At 50.5% G+C, this 26,516-nt stretch overlaps 1 non-coding gene across 1 annotated transcript; it reads left to right on the top strand.

The window, feature by feature from the left end:
- Positions 1-21,870: 21,870 nt before the first annotated feature.
- TRNAM-CAU lies at positions 21,871-21,943 on the top strand. The gene has a single exon. It is a non-coding gene; the product is annotated as a tRNA-Met (tRNA).
- Positions 21,944-26,516: the final 4,573 nt, after the last annotated feature.

Here is a 26,516-nt window from a genome sequence, read left to right as displayed (position 1 = left end):
TGCACACACCAGCCTGCAGAGCAGGAAAGGAGAGATGGAGGGTAGGTTGCTGACGGGCCTCCGGGAGCCCCCTCCAACCTCCCCGGACCTGACCCGACGCGGCATGCTGCTCTGCCCGCAGCAGGGTACCACCCGTGTGGGCGGTGGGCGGGGCATGGGCGGGGCTTCCCCGCCCCCCTTCGCTGTGATGCATGAGCTCCTCCGCTGTATGATCTAGGCTTCTCTGTCCCACCGAGCCGACTCTTCCCTCCCACTCCCCTCCCCTCTCCCCCGTTCCACCCCCACCTCGCTAATGGCATAGCTGTCTTCTCAGAGCCCCTGTTCGTGGAGGGTGCCCTCCCTTTGTCTTCTGGACCCAGCGTGCTCCTTTGCTCTGTGGGTTCCTTGTCTCCTTGTTTACCAAAGAAGCGTTTACAGACAATAAAGTGGAAACGTTCTGCGTGGAAGCTCACCCAGTTCTGGTCAAGTGGTCGACTTCTCTCTGCAGTTAGCAGCTCTTCTTGACAAGGAGCCTGTTCTTTGGTGGGGGTGGGGGGTGGGCGATGGGACCACCCAACTGGGGAGTAACCACGAAAAGCAGAGACCTAGGACCCCAGTACTCTCGGCTTTCCCTCGCCATTCTCGGCCTGTCTCCATCAGCCTGTCCTTTCTTTAACTCCATGTTCCTTTCTCCACCTCCGAGATAATGACAGCAGTGATCCCTTCACTGAAAGCTGACTAAGCGCCAGGTCTTAGGCTAAACAGTTGACCTGAGGTATCCCTCACTCCTTGGAGCGGTGCTGTGACCGCCTCCACTGCACAGACAAGGAAACTCAAGGTTGAAGAGGTTAAGGAAGAAACCCACATCTCACGGCCAGTGTGGGGCGGAGCCAGCGTATGGATCCCACAGACTGGATCCACATTCCCTCTAGTAGGGAGAGCAGCTGGGTGTGGCAACAGTGGGACCAGGTGATGTCCTCCAAGCAGGGGGCACCTCCAACCAGGAGCTCTAGACCACCTCCAATTTAACCTCTCCTCCTCAAAATGTAATTAACCCTACCTCTCATCCGATGCGTCATGGCAGAGGGCCAGCCTGGCCCATGCATCCACAGAGCTGAGATTCTTGAATAGATAACTTTTTAAAAAATATGATCATTCACTGTCTACAGGATGCATTTTTGACATTACCTCATTTAATGCCGCAGCGATCCTATGGGAAGGATCCTATTTTCAGATGAAGAACCTCCTCAGTGAGGCCCGCCCTGATTAAACTGTAGCCCACTGCACCCCCTCACCCCATAGCTCCTCCCTGGCAGCATTTCCCCACCATGGCACCATGAGCACCTGACCTGGTATGCGTTCAGCCGCTCCTCCAGCCAGAGCGGGGAGTCCCTGAGGGCGGCAAGATGCACCCCCTGCACAGGTCCTGCCCCTGCCTGCTCCACCCACATACCCTGGGACCCTGTTCCTCCCAGCTTCCCCACCCAGTATCCCAACGCTCCCCAGGATTATGGGCCCCCCAAAGACGTCAGGATGTAGTCAATACGTTCTCTTACCGGGCAAAGGGGAATTAAGGTCCTAGAAGGAATTAAGATTGCTAATCAGCTGACTTTAGGGAGATTACCCCCATGCCCCAAGTAATCCCAAGGGAGGCAGAGATCAAGTGATGCACTGTGCGAAAGGCTCAGCCAGCCATGGCTACCTTTCAAGATGAAAGCAGGATGGGCGCCTGGGTGGCTCAGTTGGTTAAGCCACTGCCTTCAGCTCAGGTCATGATCCTGGAGTCCCGGGATCGAGTCCCGCATTGGGCTCCCTGCTCAGCAAGGAGCCTGCTTCTCCCTCTAACCCTCCCCCCTCTCATGTACTCTCTCTATCTCATTCTCGCTCTCTCAAATAAATAAATAAATCTTAAAAAAAAAAAAAAAGATGGAAGCAGGAGGCATCTAGAAAGTCGGCAAAGTGGGAAAACATTCTCCCTTGGAGCCTCCAGAAGCCCCTAATACTTCGATGTTAGCCCATTTTGGACTTCTGGCATCCAGAGCTGTTAAGATAATAAGTGTGTGTTGTTTTAGGGCAGCAAGTCCGTGGTAACTGGCTGCAGCAGCGACAGCAGATGAGCGCATGGCAGAGCCTCGGGCCACGCACTCAGTAACATGTTCGCATCACACAATGAAATGTGGCTAAGATCCTCTCTTCCGCAGCGTTTCTGGGCGGCGTGGGGTGATCCTAGTTGCACACACACTCTCAGCACACTGCCCAGCACCACAGTATTACCAAATGACAGCTGTGGGGTCATAGCTACCGCAGGTGCCAGGGCCAAAGTACCAGAGGCTTCCTCTACCCCCGGCTGGCAGTTCCGTGGCTGCCCCAGGACTCTCAGGGACTCAGAGGGTTCCAAATTTGGGCAGTCCTACTCAGTTTTCAGAGAAGGTGCCCGACAGGTGCACTGCCCCCTCCTGAGGGGGTGGGAGTCCCCCAAACCTGGCAGACACCTCAAGGGGACAAGTCTGTCTGCCATGGCTGAGGAGCTGAGCACCCACACTGATCCCCTGGCAGAGGCAGGAAGACACTGAAAAGTGTGTATGAACAACAAACAAACACATAAAAGATTGACATCATTGGGGCGCCTGGGTGGCTCAGTCGGTTAAGCGTCTGACTCTTGATCTCAGCTCAGGTCTTGATCTCAGGGTCGTGAGTTCAAGCTCCTTGCCGGGCTCCACGCTGGGCATGGAGCCTACTTGAAAGCAAACAGAAGACTGACATCATTAGCCATTAGTGAAATGAAATACCATTACACACCAGTGGAAACCAAGTATCATTTTTAAATGCCTTATTTCTGTTTCCAAAAGCAGAGTCTACTAAATTGTGTGGATTACAAGGGAGCCCAAAGAAGAGAAAAGGCTTCCCCACAGAACCAGAAAATAGAGCAATAAAACATTATTAGTTTAAACACAGAACCACAATAAAATTCCCCCATCATTTCATGCAGTCCTATGTAATCATTCTTGTTCCACTGGATCTTGGATTAGCAGTCAGCTTTCATGACGCTGTCTTGCTCCTAGAACGGAGAGAGTCCTGGAAATCCGGACGCAGACCACAGGGCTAGTCTGAGAGGTGCTCAAGTGACATCTGCTCAGAAGCCCGCACCCAAGAGTCTATTCTTTAAAGGCGTGATGGTTGCAAGTACCTGGTACAGTCATTCTTCATGAGACTGTAGAACCATCCTCTGACACACACACACACACACACACACACCATCCTCTGACACACACACACACACACACACTCTGCAGGCTGGGGCTTAGAGCAGAGCCTCCCGGGAAAGCTTGACACAGAATACCTACACGATGACGAAGCTTGCGTAGTTGTGGTTGGTCCGTTACTCTCAACAGTATCACCAGAATGGAGGAACGGACAGGTCTCTATGCGGGGATGGTACAGAACTATTTCCTAAGACTTTAGATGGGCGTTTCCCCTAGGGTACACACATGTGGGCAGTGAGTGCACTGACAAATCTCCAGGGACTTCCCCTTGCACTCTCTCTCTCACACACACACACACACACAATTCTTCTAAAATATATTCCCATTTCATCCATATAAGCTTAACTTCAGGTAGGGGAACATGTCTTCTGATCTGACAACTCCTCTCATGCAAATCTTACAACAGTTAACACATCAAACCAGCCTAATTATTTCTAGCATCCCTCTTTTAATAAGGAGTAAACCCAGATCTTTGTGATTTTCCAGGGCCCCTCTGGGACACCTCAAAGATCATTATAAGTGTAAAAGATATCCTAGAAAGTTCCCTTTCATGTTTTTTCCCCTCTATTTATTACATTATTTGGGAAGGCAAACACCTAAAGAGTTGTCAGAAGAGATTTGGACACCTGATTAACATATGATCGTGGGTGCCTGAGAAACAACCCGTTGGTTACCCAGGTCATGAAGTGCCAACTGTTAAAAGTAAACGGACCTGGGGCTATTTAGAAGACATCCGTCCCCATAAAACCTTGCACACAGTGTTCACAGCAGCATTATTCATAATAGCCAAAGAGGGGAAGCAAGTCTGCTGTCCATCAACCGATGGATCAACAAAGTACAGCACATCCATACAATGGGATTGCTGATTAGTCGCCCATAAAATGCAATGAAGTGCTGACATGTGCTACAACATGGATGAACCCCCAAAACGTGACGCTACGTAAAAGAGGCCAGACAGAAAAGGCCACATCCTGGGTGACTGCATGTACACCGAATGTGCATGACCAAGTCATTGAGACCGGAGGTAGAGTGATGGTTGCCGGGGCTGGCGGCAGGGGTACGGAGATGGGGAGCAACCGTTAGTTCCAAAGTAGGGACTGGGGATTAATTAGGGCCTGACCAATGAGGAATTCATTAATTAGGAATTAATTCTATCTGGAATCAGGCAGAATTAGGTAGTGGGATGGTTGCACAACCTAATAATACACTAAAAACCACTGACCCATAGGTGAATATCCTCTTCGTTTTCCTAAAAAAAAAAAAAAAAAAAAAGCCTATGCAGGTATGGATTATAAAATAAGTAAAATAAACAGGAAATGCCTGTTTATATACATATGCATATATACACATGGCCTGTGTTCATAAGGGATGAGTTTTTGTTCTTTGTGTTTTAAAATCACCTATTCTAGGATGGGACAAATTCAACATAAAGCACCAAAAAGTGTTCTGGTAAGATACAGAGTCTCTGCTATCTAGAATAACCTTCCATACTGCAGGCAATGATCAGTAAGCCAAAGAGGCAAGCCCATCAAACCTGAGCAAACTTTGCTAAAATACAATATATTTCCGTTTCTCTTCAGATGCAGGTTTTATAAAGCAATACAAATAAAATTCACTTTCCAAACTTTATCCTTCATGTATCCTTTTGCATTCTGGAACAAACTGACACCTTACTACAGGGCAGGGAGTCTGCAGGGTCAAAACTATTTTCATAATAATGCTAAAATATTATTTATCTTAACTGGCAATGTGTTCACCATCTCTGTTTGCAAATGAATCAAAAAATATTCGTAAACGTCTGTTTCGATTTCTAATGTGGCAAGTATCGATAGTTTTAACCCACATAAACAAAAGCTCTTTGGGTAATCTCAATAGGTTTTAAGAATGTAGAGGGGAAGACTGCATCTTAAAACATAGTGCTGAAGGAGGAAGGAAACAGAATAAGAAATGGCATAACAATACCATCTATGTGAATTAAAAATGCTTATACACAAGATAGCAATAATGTTTTGTTACAGCATTAAAAAAAAAAAAAAAAGACACCCATTGAGCATCCCAAATGACTGTCTCCGAGGGAGAAGAATGGCCATGGGACATCTCATCCAAAGGGATTGCAATACCAAGAGAGGGACCCCGCATAGACCATTGATAATGACCTGCCAGGAACTGAGAAGTGTGCTTAAACTCACCCTCTGCACAGGGGAGGGGGGATCCCAAGCCCCCCCCCAACCCAAAAGAAAGTACCTGTGGACTCCCCCACCCAGCTGCAGCTGCCCAGGATGGAGCGGGCACCACCCACAGACCCTCTCATAGGCTCCCAGCACCAACTCCTTCCTGGAGATGCCTCACCAGGAGGATTTTTTCTAGCAAATCCAGGCACGGTAAGGAGCAGGGAAGCATCCATATCCATGGCCTGGGAGGGAGCAGCTCCCAGGACAGGGAAGGCAGGTCGAGGTAGGTAGAGAGCTCAGAGGCCATGCGAGCATCTTTACTATGTTCAGACCACCTCTCTGGTAACCAAAGGTTCGCTCAGTTGCAGGGAAGCACGTGCTGGAAGCCTCTGTCATCAGTTAAGTTGACAATTTTAAGGTGCATGAGTTAGAGTGCCATGGTGCCCAGTTGAAGAGGTGGTGGGTATTAGGAAAAAGGAACCCAGCAGAGACACAAAGAATCCTGACTGGAGGGCCAGAGGTTGGAAGAACAAAGTTCTTCAAAAGGCACAGAGTAATCCACGAGTTCAGGGCCACGGATAGGTATGTACCAAAGGCTGCATGCTCCAACATGTTAAAACAACCAAGAAAACCATCAACGATCAACATCAGATGAGGAACTGGTTTCTCCTTAACCAGTGCCCTGACCAAGAGGAAACTCGCCACTTGCCAAAGAGGCACATTTCACTGTCACTCGGCTAGGTTATGAGGTCTGTCATTGTCTGACAACTATTCCTTGGAGCGTTAATTACAGGGCCGTGAGTTGTGTTGCACCCACGCTGGGGGTCATAGAGCGAAGAACCAAAGCACACCCATCCTCGCCTGCCCGAGGCTCCCAGTCTGATGAGATGGCCAACAATCCCACGGATGTTCTTGCCTTGAGTCCCATACAAAATGCCTAATCTCATCGTCCTCATCCCATTGATTTTAAGCCGGCTCCTTCCCTTCCTGTCTGCATCCACCCTCTACCCCCGCTCCTCAACCCCAGCCTCTTTCCACAACTCCCTCAGTGAGCTGTCCCCTTCCCCACTGCCCTCATCAGTATTCCAAGGACACACTCCAGTCTGCAACTGCCCCTCTTCAGGACTAACCAGGTCAGTGATTTGTAGCGCCCAGTGCTAAAAGAAAACACGTGGCCTCCTTCCTCCAAAAATTACGAAGAATTTCAAGACAATGACAGCAGAGCATTAAATCAAGGAGAGGTGGCAAGTCCCTAAAGCGAGCCCCCCCCAACCCTCTGGGACGTGGATGGACCACTGAGCTGCTAACCACCAGCCCAGGGTGCAACAGGACAGGCCAGCAGCAACGCCCAGTCTTGGTCAGCGGGTCAGTGACCCATCGTCCTGCCATGAGCAGCGGATGGGCTCTCACCACTAACTGCTCCAAACAGGACCCAGAATCTCACCAACTTCCCCCTTAAAAGGGATCACTAAAATTTGTTGGAGCAGAAATTGCAAACAGAACTTAAAGGGTTAAAGGAAAAGCAAGGTTTCCTACTGGTAATTTTAAAAACCAAAGTGAAGTTTTGAAGAGTTCTTCTTCCCAACAACAAAACCATGCTCCAAATCACAAAAGCCCAAGCAGCCTCACCCTGGCTTTAGGGCAGTGTGGGGACCGGGCAGCGCACCCCCCAGGGGTTACTGTCAGCACCCAGAAAGGAGAAGCTGAAGGGGTGCACAGCCTAGAAGACAGAGTCTTTGTCCCTCTCCAAAGGTGGCCTCTCTAAGTCCTGAGAAGGGGAGCTGCTGCTCGTGACTCCCTTTCCGGGGTCACTTTTTCTTCGGCCTCTGGTTTCGTGAAAAATCACTGAAGTCAGGAGATACTCCTCAGAAGACAGGATATTTCATCAAAGATGACCCAGCTGAAGCCACAGCTGGATTAACTGGTAAGAAGCTGAAGAGCCACATGCAAAAGAAATTGACTCCAAAATGTGAGGAGGCTACAAAAGTTCCGGAGAGTTGACCCCTGCACCGCATCCCTCCGCCAAGGAGACTGGACAGGAGTCCACGGCTATAAACACCCCCACTTCCTCAGGCCATTTAGAGAGGCTCACAGCACCGCCCACCCCCTGCTCCGCCGGCATCCAGTGCGCCACAAGTCAGAAAACAGTTGAATCCCAGGATGAGAAAATACAAAGTCTGATGATCCTGTCAGATTATGATCATCCCAAGACAAAAATACCGTCCACCCTGGCTGGAAAGGGGCAGCCTCTTTGTCTTCCACCAGGAGAGGGGAGGCATCACTGGGCCGTAGGAGGAAGAACAAGGAAAGTGTATGTATGGCTCAAACACTACCCAAAAATCGAGAACAACATCACACAAGCCTCAGGAGGCCGCCGGCAGCAGGTCGTGGCTCTGCAACACAGAGTCGGGAAGAAAGAGAGTGGTTTGAAAAAGATGCAGCCTTCCAGTCCTGCGCGGGAGCCCACGGCCAGCTGCCAGAGCTGGAAGAGGGCACGAAGCAACGAAGGAGGCAGGGGCTCCCCGTACTGGGTCGATGCCCACTCGGGGCATGAAGGCAACACCACGCAGGCCCTAATGAAGGCCATGGCCAACACGTCACGTTCATGCACAGCCAGCCAAGCAGGAAGGGAAAAGAGCAGAAGCTGCCTGAGGAAGGGAAAATGAACCAGCAGGAAATCCAGGCCCTGGAGAAAAAACTAAAGAAAAAAGAAAGCCAACAACAAGAAAGGTCCTATAAAATTTACAGTTGTATTTTAAACAGGAAAGCCATGAACTCTCGTTCACGGCACAGGACGTTAGAAGAGCTCTTGCCACAGAGATGGGGGGCGGGGGCTGCCAATCTGAAATACGTTTTCAGACAAACACACCAAGATAGCAAGAGAGCTTCAACAAACGGTGTCCCTCAAAACAGCTCCAAGAAGTAAGCAGTCACCAGAAACTTCCTGGAAGGCACCCTCAACGACCAGAGAGTCCCTCTGGCCCAGCCACCGTCACAGGTGGGATCTGGCTCCCAGCATCAATAATAAGCCAACCCGTGGGGTCTTCTTGCTCAAAGAGTCCAACCTGGAGCCCCAACACCAATTCCTAGGGGTCATCTGAGGCCTCGAGTGCCTGGCAGGCCTCCTCGCTGGCCCAGCTGGGGTCCCACCAATAGAGGCAAGAAATCCTTCTCCTTTAAAGAGCGGGAGGTCACAGGCCGCCTGTCGTTCCCGTCATTTCTTCCACTTCCAAGACAGAGATGCCCAGTCCTCTGGGGAGATCACCACCCCACCCAGAAGGACCGCCTGTCCTTCCACCTATGGTTCTCCTTAGACCTACTGAGAAAACACAGTCTGCACCTTCCCAAGTAAGAACTTCCTTTTGCCCAAGAGGGTGCATGCAAACAACAATCTGAGGTTTGGGGGTCTAAAAAACTGTCTGACCATTATAAAGACCATCACTCAAACTGTTTCCTCCCAGTGCCAACAATGAGCCAAACTGTAAGATGCTCCTCATCGTTCACTGGAGGAGCTTAGCCTCCACTAGGGTCCATGCCTGCTGAGGAAGCCCTCACAGCTTGTCCTAGGCTCGTCTGAGGTCTCAGCTCCTGACGTCCTATCTCTGCTTTGCTGAAACCCTTCACTTCGGCAGGTTAAGTGCAGGAGAACCACTGTGCCACAGTGTCAAAGAGGACCCAACTCGGTGCCCACAAAGATGGCCAATCCAGGGCCAACCCACTCATCGCCTCCCCCACCCATCCTCCCCAGCTCTTCTAAACGAGAGCTCGGAGATTGCAGCCCCACCTGTGGAGACCAGACACACTCCAGCATCAGCTCTGTCTACACAGCAAGTGAGGGGACTCCACGCTGTTAGGGCGATTTGCACCACAATCCTTGGGGCAGTTTGCCTGGCTGGAAGAGACTTATTCTCAGAGGGGCCCATTTGGAACTAACTTCATCCCTGATATCCCCGCCCCGTGGCTGCCATGCCCATGTGGGAAACACAATCTCCAATAGCTCACGTCTAGGATGACCCCCAACATCAATTTGGTCCACATGGTGCAGCATCCAAGCGCATTCTTGAGAAACCCCAGGATAATAGCCACATTCGCTCTGCAGGGAGCCGGCTTGACGCCTCTCAAGCAGCCAGCGTCCTTGCCGGGCTGCACACACCTTAACGGACCCTAGACGTCTCGGTGTAGGTAACATCTGTCATGGCACAGCCATGGTGTGGTGCTAGCTGGAATCCTAATCATCACGCCCATGGGACCAGCCATGCAGATGACAGTCCAGGCCATTGAATACAAAGGGAACTCAAATGACCACACTCAATGCTACCAAGACGCACCTCCGCGAGCTGGACGCCACACTGATCTGACACTGGGCGTTACTGACAAGACCCCCAAATCCCACGGGGCAAACACCAGCCGCTTCGTTTAAGACAATCCATCACCCACAGGTGCTCGTGGCTGCCACTCCAGCATTTCCAAAGTTTGCTTCTGCTGTCTGCTCCCAGGCATCCCGGTCCCAACGACAAGGGACCATCGTGCTGGCAAACCCACGACTGAAGGACTGCCCCACAGCAAGCTCCACGAGCATTCAGGAAAAAAGCTGCCAAAGCCTGGAAGAACATTCTCACTCCTGGGCAGCGACAGGGGAAATCCTGGGGAGATGTTAAAGCAGACACACAAGGAGTTAGGAAAGAGGAGAGCTGAACCTTCTACATCTATGGAGGAAGATTAATCATTTGAAAGGCGGGGAGTCAAAGACCCTCATCATATGCAGGATGCCCCAGCACGAGGGCGCCCAGAGTCAGGAACTCTTAGACCACTTCCGAAATAGTGGGGACCCCCAATGCTCCCGACTGTTCTTTCACATTTGTTTCCTACTGGGTCATCTCCTTAAAACCCTTCTCTGGCCTTTCCCCTGAATGAGGAACTACCAATTTGAGGTCTGTGGTTTAAAAAAAAATGTATTCACCACAAAAGAAGATTACCTCAAGATCTTGTTCTCCACAGAATTAACTATTTAATTTTCATTGCAGCTCAGGTTTTAATAGTAAAGGACTGAGTGATTTATGTTGCATTTAATGCTCTAAAAGCCTTTTAGGTTTGAGTGAAAAAGAAGTACAATAAAAATGAAGTTCCAATTGACCCAGCTGCCCAGCCAGGTTAAGGAACCAGTAATTTATGTCAAACAGGGCTGGGGTTTGGACTGCCTATGGTCCACCAACGTTGAAAAACCGTTTGCCAGGATTTCACTGGACCCTCTAGACTGTGCACAGAAGGAGGCAGACAAACGGAGGCTCAGAAAAGTAACTTTGCTATAAATTTCAGGACAGCAAATAATGGCCCCTTACGGAAGGCTTGCTGCGTAGAGAACTGTACAAAGCAGGAGCTCTCCACCAGAGGCAACCTGTCCCCCCCTCCCCTCCCTGAAGACATTTAGCAACACCTGGAGACATTTTTCATTGTTACAACTAGCACGTCCTGGCGAAGAGCTACAAATGCTGCTAATCATCCTACAATGCACAGGACGGCCCCCCACGACAAAGAGTCATCCGGCCCCAAATGTCAATAGCACCGAGGCTGAGAAACGCTGGTCTCGAATAAAGACACTTGAAACCCCCGAGGCATCCAATCTTGTCACGACCCCCCCGCCGCCGGCATCTTAGTATGCAGACCCGGTGCTTGGGGGGACAAGTGACTTATGCACATACACACAGACACAAGGCTTTGCGGTCTTGGAGCAGGTGGTTTACCAGTCTCTGACGCCATTCAACCCCTGATGCCCTTCCACAACCCCCCCCAATATCAGGCACCCAAAGATATTGAGGTCAGAACTCTTCTTAGGGAGTATTCCTTTTTTTTTTTTTTTTTTTTTTTATCTAAGTAGAAGAAATCCTGCTCAAAAGAACCTGTGGCCCGTATTACCTCATTTAGACCTCACGGCCGGGTAACCGGGTCTGGACTGTTCTGTGACCATGTGACAGAGGACGACCCTGGGGCACAGAGAGGGTTAGGTAACTCTTCCAAGGGGACACAGCCAGTGAGTGGCAGAGCTGCAGGTGAGGCCCGGGCACTCCAGGTTCAGGATCCCGGGAAATGCAGGGCACTCCGACTCCAGTCTGGTTTTCCATGGGGTTCCCACTCCCGAGCCGCCCTCCACTCGCTGGCCAGCCCTGTGACAGCGCCCTCCGCGGGACCCCCAGCCTGGAGCAGAGGCAGCGCCCTCCAGGGCAGCCGCATGGGCGGGGAGAGGGCCCCTGCGTCGCCTCCCCTGCCTCCCCGAGGGGCAGGACTGGGCAGGGAGCCGCGGTCTGCGTCAGCGCTTCTCATCTCCGAGCACGCCCACCTGTGAACGCCACCCACCTCCCGCCACCCCGGCGGCCAATTCACGGAGCCAGCAAGTCAGCGCCAAGGCACATCACCCGTGCATCACCTGTGTCACCAAAGCTGCCCACCCAGGCTTCCGCCAGGCCCCTCTCTGAGCTTCTCACAGGCCCCCGCAGCCAGCCGGCATCTGGGAAATGATGAGTAACGGGGAGTCCCCGAGGAATCCTCATTCTTCCTCCATTAAACCTCTCCTTGGTCCCCTGAGTCTGTCTCTGCTTTTGTTCCATGGCAAGAGGTGGCCGGGGGCGCCGGCAGGCCAGCTGTGGTGAGGGACCGAGCAGACTCTCCTCCTCCAGCTGAGACCAATGCCTGGGCTCAGACATCTGGGCCCCAGGACTCGTCCTCTGTCCTCATTTCCAGCCAACGACTCTTCAGTCTCACCACCGGCTTCCTGTTGAAAGCCACCCAGCATGGCGCCTTCGCATCCCCAGAGGCCTGTGACAAGCAGGAGACTGCATTTGAGCAAACTGTCTTCACAGGCACATTTTTCTGATAGTTTGTAAATAGGCGTGTTCAAATTGAAAATCTTTGTTTCAGAAAACAACAGCCACCCCGGTTTGACGGACGTTACCCATCTGCCATATGGGCAATACGGCCCACATCTGGCCCCGCCTGGGGCTCCTCCACCCCCCAGCTCCGTTCCTTGACTGGCTTGCTCATCTGCCTAGTTGTGCCTGAGTGGCTTTTGGGAAGGGGCTGGGAAACGCCTAGTGCAGGACCAGTCTCCACAGCAGGAGAAGGTGGGTTTTCTGGACTCTGGTCCCCTAAGGGCAATGTCTGAGGCCACAAAGCATGGAGATGGTCCACACAGCAGCACCACAGCCCAGGATGATCTGGGGGGTGCTCTGCATCCTCAAACAGGCTAGAAGGTATGAACCCTGCCATTTGATGGAGAAGAAGAAAGAGGCCCAGAGAGGGGAAGTGTATGTGTCAAGAGCACACAGTCAGTGTCAGGGTAGGGAGGGCAGGGACTAGACCTGCACTCTGGGCCCCAGGCCTTAGTGTATTTGTGAGCTGGTGACATCACCAGAACCTTCTTACTTTTCATCCCAGAGAACAGGCTGTGAAGACGAGGGTCTCTTTCCCCATGCTCAGCCCCACAAGGAGGAGCCAGCCAACTGCCCTAGGCTCAGAGCTGCTGCAATTTCCCTTGTGGGCATCCTGCTGCTGGGGTCAGCATTTCCAGTCAAGAGGGAGAGGACTAGGACACCAGAGGTAGGGATCTAGGTGGGGCCAGAGCGCCCCCTGCTGTCTAACTGCTAAGCAACCCAAACCTCGGGTCTGCCTCTCAAATTTCTTAGGGTCCCTGCCCAGGAAAGTTGAGGGTCGGGTTCAGCGCATACCCCTCCTGAGGAGTTTCTCCTTTAGCTCTAGACAACCCCGGAGGAACCGCCAGGATCCCTGTTAATGGGAAACTCATGCCCACCATCATTTCCTTTCTCTCCCTTGCGGCATCCCCGAATGCGTCCGGTCAGCATCACATATTGGTGGCTTTCGGCAGCCCAGCCACTGGGTCTGGTACGTTAAGAACCAGAAATGACGAGCCACTGTCCCAGGCCCCGTGGAGTTTCCAGAGTGAGGAAGATAACCAAGGAAACAGTGAAGCAAAGATTTGATGAGGTGACTGCAGTGGGATGGGGGACCAAGTACCAAGCAAATGGTTGGGGGGGGGGGGCGGTTCTAGTGGCAGACATGTGAGCTCTCAAGAGGAAAACAGAGAGAGACAGAACATAGAAAGGCATCTCTGGGGGCAGGGACAGACACAGCCAACGCCCCTCCTCACTCATCCCTTGTCCCAACTGCTTCTTCTTCCTCCCTCCTTCTGTCCCTCCTAACTCACCATGGGTCACAGTGGCTGTCCACCTCAAGAATCTACCCATCTCTCCAGGCTGGCCTCTCTGGCCAGGTCCAGATCCTCTCTGGGATCCCTAGGACTCTCCCAGCCCTCTTACCTCGGCCCTGCTGATGAACACTTGGGTTTCCTGAATCCTGCACAAGCCTGTCCAATCTGGACATTTGAGAATTCAATACCTGGGAGATACTACACAGGGGATTCAGCAAAGTCTAAACCATCCTTTGGCCCTAAGAAAGAGAAATCATCCCAGGGAAGCAGGAAAAGTATAAAGGAGTCATGCTGAGGCAAGTTTCTCTACAAGTTCAGAGCAAGGATCAAGTTCACCTGGGCCCTTTTAAGGCCAGAGGATGTGGTGAGGAAGGGATGTGGTCTCTATGGGCAATGGTGGCAGGATCTGCATGGAGAGGCAGAGTTAGGAGCAAAGACTTGGAGCAGGAAGGCTCAGGATGAGTCGGTGGGAGGTCCCAACGAGTACTTCCCAAGAGGCAGCTGGAAGGTTGGAAGCAGGAAAGGCACATAAAGATTCCCAGCGGCTATGACCAACCTGCACTCCAGCCAGGGAGGGTGGGGACAGCTTGAGGTTAGCAGAGCCTCGGCCCTTGAAGGTGTCCTGCAAACAACCATCTCCATAGGAGGCCAGCATTCAACTCAAGGGCCATTTAATACTCAAGGTCCAGATCAAAACAGAAAATTTAAGTCATACTCTTGTACCTTAAGCCTGTTCAGCATAGAGTGGGGATGATGAAAATCCCTCATAAGGTTACAGTGAGGACTGTCTGTGCTAATACACCTTCCCTACCTGGCATCTAGCGGCCGCCTGAAATCATGATGACTCCATTCTACTTCTTAGAACCCGCTCTTCCCAGGGCTTGGGAAGCCTCTGCAGCCCCTTGACTTGCTCCTTCAGTCTCCTCTTGCCCCCTAATTAAATGGTAGCATTTGTGAGTACTGCACATACCTGAAATCACTGTACATATATGAGCCATTTAATCCCACCACCCTGCTTTCAAGATACGTTCTGTTCCTTCCCAATTTAAAGGTGAGCAAACTCAAGGACAGAGCTCCCACATGCACACAATAGGGGTCTGAAAGGGGGAGGGCGGTGTTACTGGATCAAACACCCCTCTCCTAGGCCCGCGTGCACAGGGTTCCCCATCCAGGACCCTCAAACCATGCCTTCTCGCTCCATAACCCCTCCCCTGGCAGCTGTGGGGGCCAGTCTCACTTCGTTTTGAGCCTCCGTCTTTTCCTTTGATCAACAGACCCACAGTTCCAAAGGCCAGTGTATTATATGCATACAGATGGCTGTCTTCCCCTGAAGCCCGACCAGCTCCAAGTGCCTGAGCCTTTCCTCCAGCCTCAGCCTCAGGCACCTCCCCAAGAGCACGGGCTTCACTCTCTCCAGAAGGCTAGTTCAGGTGGCCGTGCTGGTCTCCTGCCTCTGATGTGGGCTCCTGGGGAGCAGCAACCTGTCCTCAGGAGCCACTCACAGACCCAAGCATGGTAATGGAGGACTCGCCTATCTCAACCAGTAAGCCCTCCCAGCTCCCCTATTTTGGCTCACAGCACTACCTTTCATCCAGTCCTCCGAGACCCGAAGCTGTCCCCTTGACCCATCCCTCTCCAGCAGCCTTCTCATTCCCCCAACTGTCCTCTCTGCTTGGAACCACCCCCCACAACTGCCTCTCAGATCGTCCCCTTTCCCCACATTCCAACTGGCCAACCGCCCACCTGCAGCCCCTGGCAGGTTCAGGTCAAATCCAAGCCCCCCTGAGTCTTGACCACACTCTGGCGTCTGTTAGAGTTAGTTCCCAGGGTGCGTCTCAGCCACTGAACCACAAACTCCTTGAGGACAGGAACTGGCTCTTCTTCCATTTTTCATCCCCATGAAACTGATCAGCCTGGCACACAAAACCATCGATATATTTTGAGTAAATGAATTTGGAGATTTAGTTAAAGCAGAAAGTGTTTGATTCATAGAGAGCCTTTGATTTTTTTTTTAAAAAGATTTTATTTATTTATTTGACAGAGAGAGAGATAGCGAGAGCAGGAACACAAGCAAGGGGAGTGGGAGGGGGAGAAGCAGGCTTCCCGCCGAGCAGGGAGCCTGATGTGGGACTCGATCCCAGGACCCTGGGACCATGACCTGAGCTGAAGGCAGACGCTTAACGACTGAGCCACCCAGGCGCCCGAGAGACTTTGACTTTTTTTTTATTTTTTTTTTAAGATTTTATTTATTTGCGAGAGAGAGAATGAGAGACAGAGAGCATGAGAGGGAGGAGGGTCAGAGGGAGAAGCAGACTCCCTGCTGAGCAGGGAGCCTGATGTGGGACTCGATCCCGGGACTCCAGGATCATGACCTGAGCCGAAGGCAGTCGCTTAACCAACTGAGCCACCCAGGCGCCCGAGCCTTTGATTTTTTAAAAAAATGTTAATTATATGTATTTTCTGACAGAGAAACATGAAATTGCCCAGGTCTATGCTCCTCCTCGTGCAGCCATCGCACCTGCAGTGTTGGTGTTTTATTGATCTATTTGTTTATTCTATTTGAGTGTTGATGAGTCACTCAAACATTTCTTGAGCCAATGAATAAAACTGGTGTTAAAGCTCACCTGGTCCAGGGCGATCTGCACCTGAACACTAGAAGCGCCCAGGGAGTTTGTTAAAAATACAACCCTTAGGGGCACCTGGGTGGCTCAGATGGTTAAGCGTCTGCCTTCGGCTCAGGTCATGGTCCCGGGGTCCTGGGATCGAGTCCCACATCGGGCTCCCTGCTCGGCGGGAAGCCTGCTTCTCCCTCTCCCACTCCCCCTGCTTCTCCCTCTCCCACTCCCCCTGCTTGTGTTCCCTCTCTCGCTGTGTCTCTCTCTGTCAAATAAGTAAATAAAATCTTAAAAAAAAAAAAAAATACAACCCTTAGCCCCCTTTCTAAGAGTCACCGAATGACAATCTCTGGAAGGAGGGCAGAGGGCTTTCACTTTTATCCATTTGTTTTTAATTTTTAAAACTTTTCATTTTCAGACTTAATAATCAAGCTCCCACATACCCTTCACCCAGCTTCTCCAGATGCTAGCACTTAGGTAACGGTGAGCGCCAGGATCAAAACGAGGACATGAACGTGGAGATGTTAACTAACCCGCAGACTTCACTCAGATTTTGCCAATTGCTCATTAATGTCCTTTCCACGTTCCAGGAGCCAATCCAGGTCACCACCCGGCACTCAGCTGTTTGAGCTGACGGATCTCTGGCTGCGAGTGCACTTGTACACATTGTCATATGTTTGAGGACCGCTGTCTTTGGGTGTGTGTGAGAATTGTCTGTCCAAGTCTTTTCCCGTTTTTCTTTTGGAGAATCTCATCCTCTGTCCCTTAATTTTCAAGAGTTCTCTACGTATTAGGGATCTTAAACTCTTCATCCTTGCGGCGAAGCCCTTAGTTTTGGGTGTTGCGAGTATTTTCTCCCAATTTTTTAATTGTCTTGACTTTATGGTGTTTTTTGCCACGTCCAATTTGCCAATGGTTCATTCAACTGCCTCTGGATTCAGAGTCACAGTTTGAAATCCTTTCCTTATACGGAGCTTAAGTGGAATTTACCCATGCTTTTTTTTTTTTACCCCACTAGTACTTACATGGTTTCATTTTTTACATCTAAATTCATGATCCATTTGAGTGTATTCTTCTATACAATGTGAGCTATGAATTTAATTCTCTCTCTTGAAATCACTGACCAGTTTCCCAGCACCATTTATTAAAAAGTCTATCAGCTCCCTGCTTCTCCCTCTCCCACTCCCCCTGCTTGTGTTCCCTCTCTCACTGTGTCTCTCTCTGTCAAATAAATAAATAAAATCTTTAAAAAGTCTATCGTTGCTTCTGAGATTCGAGATGCCACCTTTATCACACACTAAATGTCCATTTGTACTTAGGTTTCTTTCTGCACTTCCTGTTCTATTCCACTGGTCTGTCTATTCATGTGCCACGGCCATACCGCTTTAATTACAGACACTTAATGGTTTGTTTTAATGTCTGGTGAGCAAACACTAATGGACCCTCCACCTTTCCAACGTTTCAATGTTTTCCCTGGATATTCTAGCAGGTTTATTTTTCATATGAACCTTACTATCAACAAACCACGCCCCTCAAAACAACTCCAAGAAGTAAGAAGTCACCAGAAACTTCCTAAAAGACACCCTCAAAGGCCAGAGGAGAGTTCCTCTGGCCCAACCATCAACACAGGTGAAATCTGGCTCCTGGCACCAACAAGAAGCCAACCTGTGGGGTCTTATTCTTCCTGCTGAAGGTGCTCCATGTGAGCCGGAAGCCCCAAAACCAGTTCCTAGGAGTCATCTGGGGTGTCAAGTGGATGGCAGGCCTCCTCACTCACCCAGCTGGGGTCCCACCAACAAGAAATCCTTCTCCTCGAAAGAGTGGATGTCACAGGCCACCTGTCATCTCTATGATTTCCATAATCATCCCAAAACAAAGATGCCCACTCCACCAGGGAGCTCCAGCACAGCCCCACCCAGGAGGACCACCTGGGCCCCCCTCCCCCAGCCCAGGATCCCACATACAGTTAGTTCCCCAAGACCTACTGAGAAGACGCAATCTGCACTTTCCCCAAGTTAAGAACCTCCTTTTGCCCAAGAAGGTATATGCAGACAACAATCTGAGGTTTGGGGGTTTTCAAAAACTGACCACTACAAAGACCACTGCCTAAACGCTTTCCTCCTACCGAATGACCTTTTTAGTTTAGCTCCTACCAGCTCTATAAGTTAGAAATTTACGATGAATATAATGCTGTAAATAAGTACTTTTTTGTGGGTGAATAGCAAGCATTCCCCAATTATTTTGATGGGCAGCCGGGTTTGGAAACCAGGGGAACAGAATCTAGGGGACTGGGATGGGGCAGCTCTGGGACTCCTCCTGCTCCCTAGCAAGCGCCCTTGAGAAGAGCTGGACCCTCCACGGCAGGCAGTGAGTCGGGGAGCTCAGCAAAGCCAGAAAAGGTCCTCGGGCTCACAGTGCTCAAACGATCAGTGATGAGCAACAGTTACCACGGCTGCCTCTCCGTGCTAGGTGGACGCCGAAGCCCAGCGAGGCCGATTCAGGTGTGATCACCACTTGATGGGAATAGAGAGGTTAAGACAACCAATCATGGCCGACCTGGAGATGAACAGAGGCACCTCACTCCAGCAGCTACGCACTGTTGTCTCCAAGACCTGGTCCTCTAAGGGCATTATGAGAGGTAGAAGGCAGAGGTCTTAGTCCCCTCTCCCCAGGGGGCATGGCCACAGCCCAGGGAATTTATGGGACGCTGGTATCGTAGAATAAGCTGGGAGGGACTGACCCTGTTCCTTCATAGAGGAGAAACAAACCCAGGAAGTGAAGAGACTTTCTGCAGATCACGCAGCCAGTCAAAGCAGAGACCAGAGGACAGGTCTCATAGGCAAGGCTCCTTGGCATCCACTGCAAAGCAGTTGGGTGTTAGAGGCAATGCAAGGCTGCCCCCTGGAGGAAGGGCCGGAAAACTGCAGGCATTTCTTCACTTCGCATGCTGGCGGATTTCAAGACCCTGACCCTCCCCGGGTGGGGGTTGGGGGGGAACGGAGTTCTACTTTCTTTGCTAGTGCCCTCCTGCCGAATCCCCAGGACCCTGTCAACGAAGTCCTATCAGGGGCCCAGTACACACAAAGCAGCTTTTCCTCTCACCGCGTCCCTGAAATCACCGACCCCAGGAACACCTAGAGAGAATGGCTTTTCATTCACGGAAGAGGCACTGGGATGGATGCAGTGGAGACAGAACCCGAGAAAATAAACCTGTCCGTTTCCTTGGAGGTGATAATGTGTTGGGTGTCTCAAACACAGTCTGTGGTGCCCAGAGAGCTGGAGTGGAACAGAGGGGAGGACCAAATACCCACCAAAGAATCAAGGGAGGGTCTCACGGCAGGCATCATATCTGAGCTAAGTGTGAAGAGGGAATGATTTCAGTAATGAAGAAGCCAGTAAGAAAGTCCCAGGGAGAGAGAGAAGGCAGAGCCTCCCCTTACCATTCCCTGCTGCCTGCTTTCCCCCTCAGTTCCTCACTCCCTGCCCACCCAAGTCCTGGGAGGTCTCTGACACTGACTCGTCACCATAAGCCCCCACCCTCAGCTGCACCGGCCTCTCCTCTCAGGCCCTCCCCTCTCGGACCTATCAATAAGCAAAAACTAGTTCTTATGTACCTGCTGCAGGGAGTCCAGAAAATTCCAAACCAACCTCTGCCCCAAAGAAAGAAATCATCTCAGGGAAGAGCAAAGGTTGCAAAGAAGTGACGGAGAGAGAGAAACATCTCTGCTAGTTTCAGGCCGCTGTGCAGGAGGAGCCCAGGAAGCAGACAGGAGGAAGGCAGGAAGGCCCTATATGGTTCGGCAGGACAGTTCATCTCGTCTGGCTAGGAGGCTGAGGGTCGGCCTTATCATTGCAGGGCCCTGATGGCTATGTTCCCTAAAGGACAGTGAGAAACGACTCAGCATTGGGCGCGGGAACACCTCGCCAAATGTATCTAGAGAGATTCCTAGAACAAACCGTGTCCTTCCCTCTGCAGCTTCTCAAGGTGGGAGAGGTAGAGGGAACTCTGGCTTCACAGCTCTGACAGCGCCTGAAAACCCCTCCAGCTGTCAGACTCTGCCTCCTATTCTTGGGGCAGAATTTGTGCCACCCCAGGACGAAAGGGAGTGGAAGCCACAAAGTCAAGGCTGGGTAGCGGCTGAGAGGAAACCAAACCCAAGCCGGTGACTCTCCATGCAGTGCTCCTTGCTCACTGCACACTCTCAGGTCAGCTCTGAGTCTGGGCAGGAGATGGCAGCAGAGAGGGCTTGGGGTGGGGCCCAGAGCCCCCGCCACCCATCCTTGTGAATATGCTGTACTTAGGGGTGGCCCAGATCCTGTCCCTGGATCACAGAACACCCCGTCAAGAGAGGAGGCAAGACTGACACATAGGGAACTGAGAACAATCTGGAAATCCAGGGAAGTAAGAGGGGATCAGTGTGAACTGTGTGGTACGAGAGATGACCTGAAACCTGTTTCCGATGGAGCACCAAAACCCTTAAAGGCGCAAGGAGGGGGAAGGGGCTTGTCCCACCAGATATGAAAATATATTGTTACTGTGGCGAAAGCAAGAATTCCACAAGAGCTGGGGAGTGAAGAAGCTGAGAAGTCCAACGTGGTCTTCTTACCTGTAATACTCTCCAGGTAAATGGGACAGGTAAACGATTCCTTGGGAGCCATCCCTCTGGGCATCTGCAACAGAAATTTCCCTGCAGGAATAAAGGAAGAGGGAGAAAAAAAAAAAGGAATAAGGAAGGAATGCCTTCCTAGAGAGGGTTGTATGTTCAGCCCATCCACCCATCTATCCACCCTACATTCTTATTACAATGAAATTTAAAACCCTGCTTGGGGGAGTGGCGCCAGTCTTCTGCCCTTCGAGGTGAGATGCCCCTAGAGGTAATAAGGGAGCAAATTTTTGGAAAAAAAATACAAAAATAGAGAGTCTAATAAACTGACAAGTCCAAGGTAACCATAGTTTCGTCCCTGTGCTTTCCTACTGAATTCACCTCCCAAGAGTCTTCTGGAATTTTCTCTCCCCTCCCCTACCTCACTCCCACCCCTAATCCAGGACCAGGACCTCACGCCCCAAACAGCTCTCAGCCCCTCTCTCTCCGTCATCCCACTCCGTCCCCCGCCCCGCCTGCTACCAGGGCCCTACCCACCCCCATACTCAGGGGCGCCCCCTGCCGCCCACCCGCAGCCGGTGCCGCCCCCTCCAGCCTCTGTCCCAGCTGGTCAGCACCGCGAGCCTGTCCTCCCTCCCACCTCCCCGCCATCAGGACTGACACCTGGGCTCGGAGGGCCCCTCTCACCTGCCCTGCGCCCGAGTCAGGCGCGCGCCTTCCGAGTGGCCGAGCGCGCGGGTGGGGTCACCCTCCGAGCCTGTGCACCTGCCCGGCGCGCCGCTGCTCGGGCCGGGTCGGCGCGGGGCTGCGGGGCTCGGCGCGCGTTCTCTCCGCGGAGACCGCTCTTCTCCCAAGACCGACCCTCCTTCCCCCCGTGTCTGTACATCCAACGGCGTGGGGCCCGCTGCGGGGCAGGGACCCCCGGGTCGCTGCAGGGAGCGACAGACGCGCGGAAGCGACTCAGGCGGGAGGGGCCGTAGGCACTTCCCTTCACTGGTAAAGAAGAGCTCGCTTCCAGCGGCCCTCTTGGCGCAGTGGGCAGCGCGTCAGTCTCATAATCTGAAGGTCCTGAGTTCGAGCCTCAGAGAGGGCACGGTTATTTTGCTGTGCTCCAATGCGGTGTGTACAGAAAGACTCGCAGCGAGGGGGCTCAGAAGCCCTCCCGGTAGCGGGACGCCCGCGACGGAGGAACGCACGTCCCCAGCAGCAGGGAGCCTCACTCAGCAGGAACGCAGGCCAGAGGAAGGACCGCGGCCCCGCTGCCAGGAATGAAAAGCCGTAAGTGAGAAAACGCGCCGTATTGGCGCGACTGCGGGGAGATGGACCGAGCGTCGCCGAGTGGTGCGCTTGCTTTTGCGGCATCTGCGAAAGTGCATCTTCTGGATCACTTCCCTTTACCCCAACTTCTCTCTACTCGGAGCAAGACCGTGTCTCCACGTTCTCTTTGGCTGTCTCCAGAGGCTGTACCCTCGCTCCATCCCAGACCCGGCTTTCAAGAGCCGGCCGAGGAGTGGGGGGCAACCTGGGCAGGCAGCGCGGGCCCCCCACGTGGCCCAGGACCGCGAGGTGGGGCGCTGCCTCGCTCTACCCACAGCTGTAGCTGAACCCTGCAAGTTTTGATTATTCAGTTTACAATAGCTTCCAATTACTTTGTGATTCAGTTTCCTATTATTTACAAGTATATTTCTTATTTTCCAAAATAGGGAAATTTCTGGTTTTTATTATTCATTTCTATCTTAATTGGTTGCATTGTAGTCATAGTGATGTGGTTTGAAGTGGGGTTCCCGAACCAACGGTCAGAAAAGAATTCTTGAGAGGTTTTTGGTGCAAAAAGGTGAGGTTTTTTTTATAGCCCCGGAGCAGGACTCATGGGCAGAAAAGAGCTGCAGTGGGATTGTGAGAAGCAATTGATGATCTACTTTGGAGTTGGCGGAGGTAAAGACAAAGGAAGTTTCCAAAAGGATTTTTCGTATGTTAAAGAAGACTTACAGGATCCTGGAGGCCTAGAGAGTGTCGAGCCAAGGTGTTTTTTCCCTCTAGCAAAGCATTGACAGTAAAACAGTTGGGAATTCCTGGAGGAACGTCTTACTCTGCCTGTCTCAAGTATTTGTCAATGGGCTACAAGTTATAAGGAAATTTAATTTTATCTACATTTCTTTTGCCTTTGTTCTTCACATCAATAAAATATATTTTTTTATTTTATATACGTTATATATTTTTACTTCTTTTTATTTTTTAAAGTAAGCTGTACACCACGGAGGGGCTTGAACTCAACACCCTGAGATCAAGAATCACATGCTCTACCAACTGAGCCAGCCAGGCACCCTGGTCATAGAATATATTCTATAAGAATTAAATCCTCTGAAGTGTATAGCTCAGTGTATGGTCGTGTTTTGTAAATGCTTTTTGTGTATGTGGGGAAAAAATACGTATTCTGTACTGGTTGTATGCATTGAACTATATGTTTCCTACTAATGTTCATCTGCTGTATTCTTTTTTTAAATGTTATTTTTTTTGTCTGTTTCAACTGTTGGTTATTGATAGATTTGTCTATTTTGTCAATTTGTATATATTTTGAGCCTACATTAATAAATGCATAAAGCATAGAATTCTTGTATCTTGGGAACTGAACACTTATGAAGTGTTCACCTTTTTTGCAAATACTGCTTTTAATTTTAGACTACATGTGGTCTAATAGTAATATAGTATCAGCTTGCTTTGATTTAGTGTGTAGAAGCATTTTTTTCTATGAGTTTCATACTTTCTGTATCCTTGTTTTAATGTCTCTTTTAGGGGCACCTGTGTGGCTCAGTCAGTTAAGCATCTCCCTTCAGATCGAGTCCCGCATCGGGCTCCTTCCTCAGCGAGAAGCCTGCTGATCCCCCTGCTTGTGCTCTCTGATAAAATCTTTAAATATATATATATATCTTTTAAACACATATATTTGAGATATTTTTAACCCAGTCATAGATTAATAGATAAAATTAATAATTTTTAACCCACTCTATAGATTAATAGGAATATTTACTCTATTTATATTTAATATAATTTATTGGTATGTTTAGATTTAAATCTACCATTTTATTTTATTTTTAAAGATTTTATTTATTTATTTGACAGAGAGAGTGAGAGAAGGAACACAAGCAGGGGGAGCGGGAGAGGGAGAAGCAGGCTTCCCGCTGAGCAGGGAGCCCGATGCGGGGCTCGATGCGGGGCTCGATGCGGGGCTCGATGCGGGGCTCTATCCCAAGACCCTGGGATCAGGGCCTGAGCCGAAGGCAGACGCCTAACGACTGAGCTACCCAGGCGCCCCTGAATCTACTGCCTACAAAACCTGTAAGGTTTCCCTTTTTGTTCTGCCTGTTTTTATTTAAATTCTAGGTAATTAAGGGGCACCTGGGTGGCTCAGTCAGTTAAGCGTCTGCCTTCGGCTTGGGTCATGATCCCAGGGTCCTGGGATCGAGCCCCACATCGGGCTCCCTGCTAGGCGGGAAGGCTGCTTCTCCCTCTCCCACTTTCCCTGCTTGGGTTCCCTCTCTCACTGTGTCTCTCTCTGTCAAATAAATAAAATCTTTAAAAAAAAATATTATGTTCCATTGTGCCAGCATTTTCCCTCTATCTGGAAACTGTACCCTTAATATTCTTTTAGTAATTAATCTAGAAATTCCAATGCTTCTACTTGACTTATGAAGACTACTATTAACTGGGACTTTCACCTTTTTTTTTTTTTAAAGTAATCTCTACGCCCAACGTGGGGCTTGAACTCACAACCCTAAGAGATCAAGAGTGGTGTGCTCTGTGGACTAAGCCAGCCCAGCACCTGAGGACTTTTACCTTTTTTCCAGCAAAAAATTTTGGAATTCTTTTATCACTCCAGTTACTGCCGCCCCACTTACATGCTTTTTTCTTCTTTCAGTTCTCTCGGACACGTGCCTAAGAGTGGGACTGCTGAGTCCCATGCTGACTCTAGGTTGAACATTTTGAGCTACCAAACTGTTTTTCAAAGCAGCTGCACCATTTGGGGTTCCAATTTCTCCCCATCCTTACCAACACTTGCTGTTGTCTATTTTATTCCAGCCATCCTAGCAGGTGTGACGTGGTATTTCGTTGTGGATTTGATTTGCATTTTCCTCAGTGATGGTGAGCATCCTTTCCTGTGCTTACTGGCCATCTGTGTATCTTCTTTGGAGATACGTATATTCAAATCCTTCGCCCCTTGGACAATTGGTTTATTTTTCTCTTTACTGTTGAGTTATAAGGATTCTTTATATATTTTGGGTAGAAGTCCCTTACCAGAAATAGGATTTGCAAATATCCTCTCCCCTTCTGTGGGTTGTCTCTCCCCTTTCTTGATGGTCTCCCCGAGTTGCTCATTTTTTCTGATAAACTTTATTTTTGGAGAAATAAACACTGCAGATTGAGTTGAAGCTCCCTTTTTGTCACTTTACGACCCAGTTTCTCTCCCTCCCTCCCTTCCCAGAGATTACCACTATTCTGAACTTGATCTTTGTAATTCCCTAGCTGTTGGTTTAATTGTGTAAAATACACATAACAGAACTTACACCATCTTAACCACCTTGAGGTGTATCGCTCAGTGGCATTGAGTACGCCCACGCTGCTGTGGCCCCATGACCACCATCTCCAGAATCCTTATCACCTTGCCAAAGTGAGACTCGGTCCCCATCAAACACTAACCTCCCATTTCTCTCTCTCCCTCAGCTCCCTGTAACCACCCTTCTGCTGTCTGTCTCTCTGAGTGATCGAAGGTCCTCGTAGGAGTAGAATCACAGTATTTGTCCTTCTGTGACTGGCTCCTTTCACTTCCCACAAGGTCTTCAGGGTTCATCCATGTTGCAGCAGGTATCAGAATTTCCTTCCTTTTAAAGGCTGAATCATACATTCCTTTGTGTGTGTGCATATTACAGATACATCACATTTTGCTTGTCTGTTCATCTGTAAGTGGACACTTGTTATAAGTTTGTATCTTGCCCAGTGGATGCTTCCACCTCATGGCCCTGCAATGCCCCAGGGCCTCCACCTCCTCACCTTGAGCTGGTAGGAGACCGAGAACCTGGAGGGGACGTCCCCTACTCCTTTAGCCTTGGTCCAGGAACGAGGCTCATTCCTCACTCATGATCCATCGGCAGGAACTAGGTACCTGACCGTATCTCTGTGCACAGGATGGCACGCTTGGTCCCTGGCTTTGCGCCTCCTCCCAGTGACAACCCTAAGCTACCAACTTGAGCTGTCTCAGCTGTGCCAACACCAAGCAAAGAGGAGGCAGAATGGGCAAGGACAAGGAAGCAGGCCTCTATGGCTTGATTTTAGGAGCTGGGCTTTTTCTACCTCGAGAGGGCCAGACAGAATATCACAGAATGCCAGAGTGAAAATCAGGCCTTCCAAAGACTCAAATAAAGCCAGATATCCTCAAGCAGCAGCTGAGAGAGAGAGAGAGAGAGAGAGAGAAAGTGCACGCGAGAGAGCGTGCACGAGCCCTTCCTCGGGATATGGTTAGACCAGCTCATGGAGTCTTAACCTGGGTCAGGAATGGAGTGTTGATGGTCTACACTTACAAACAAAACCTAAGTCTGGTGTAAAATTCCTTCCCGAGGGGGATCTAAGCAATCCATCACGAGGAGTTTGTTCTTTGAAAAAACTGACCACAT

This window comes from Neomonachus schauinslandi, chromosome 16 (assembly GCF_002201575.2).
Source record: "Neomonachus schauinslandi chromosome 16, ASM220157v2, whole genome shotgun sequence".
Classification (NCBI taxonomy): Eukaryota; Metazoa; Chordata; class Mammalia; order Carnivora; family Phocidae; genus Neomonachus; species Neomonachus schauinslandi.
Note: the sequence above shows the minus strand (reverse complement) of the source record. Positions and strands in the feature narration are given on the sequence as shown.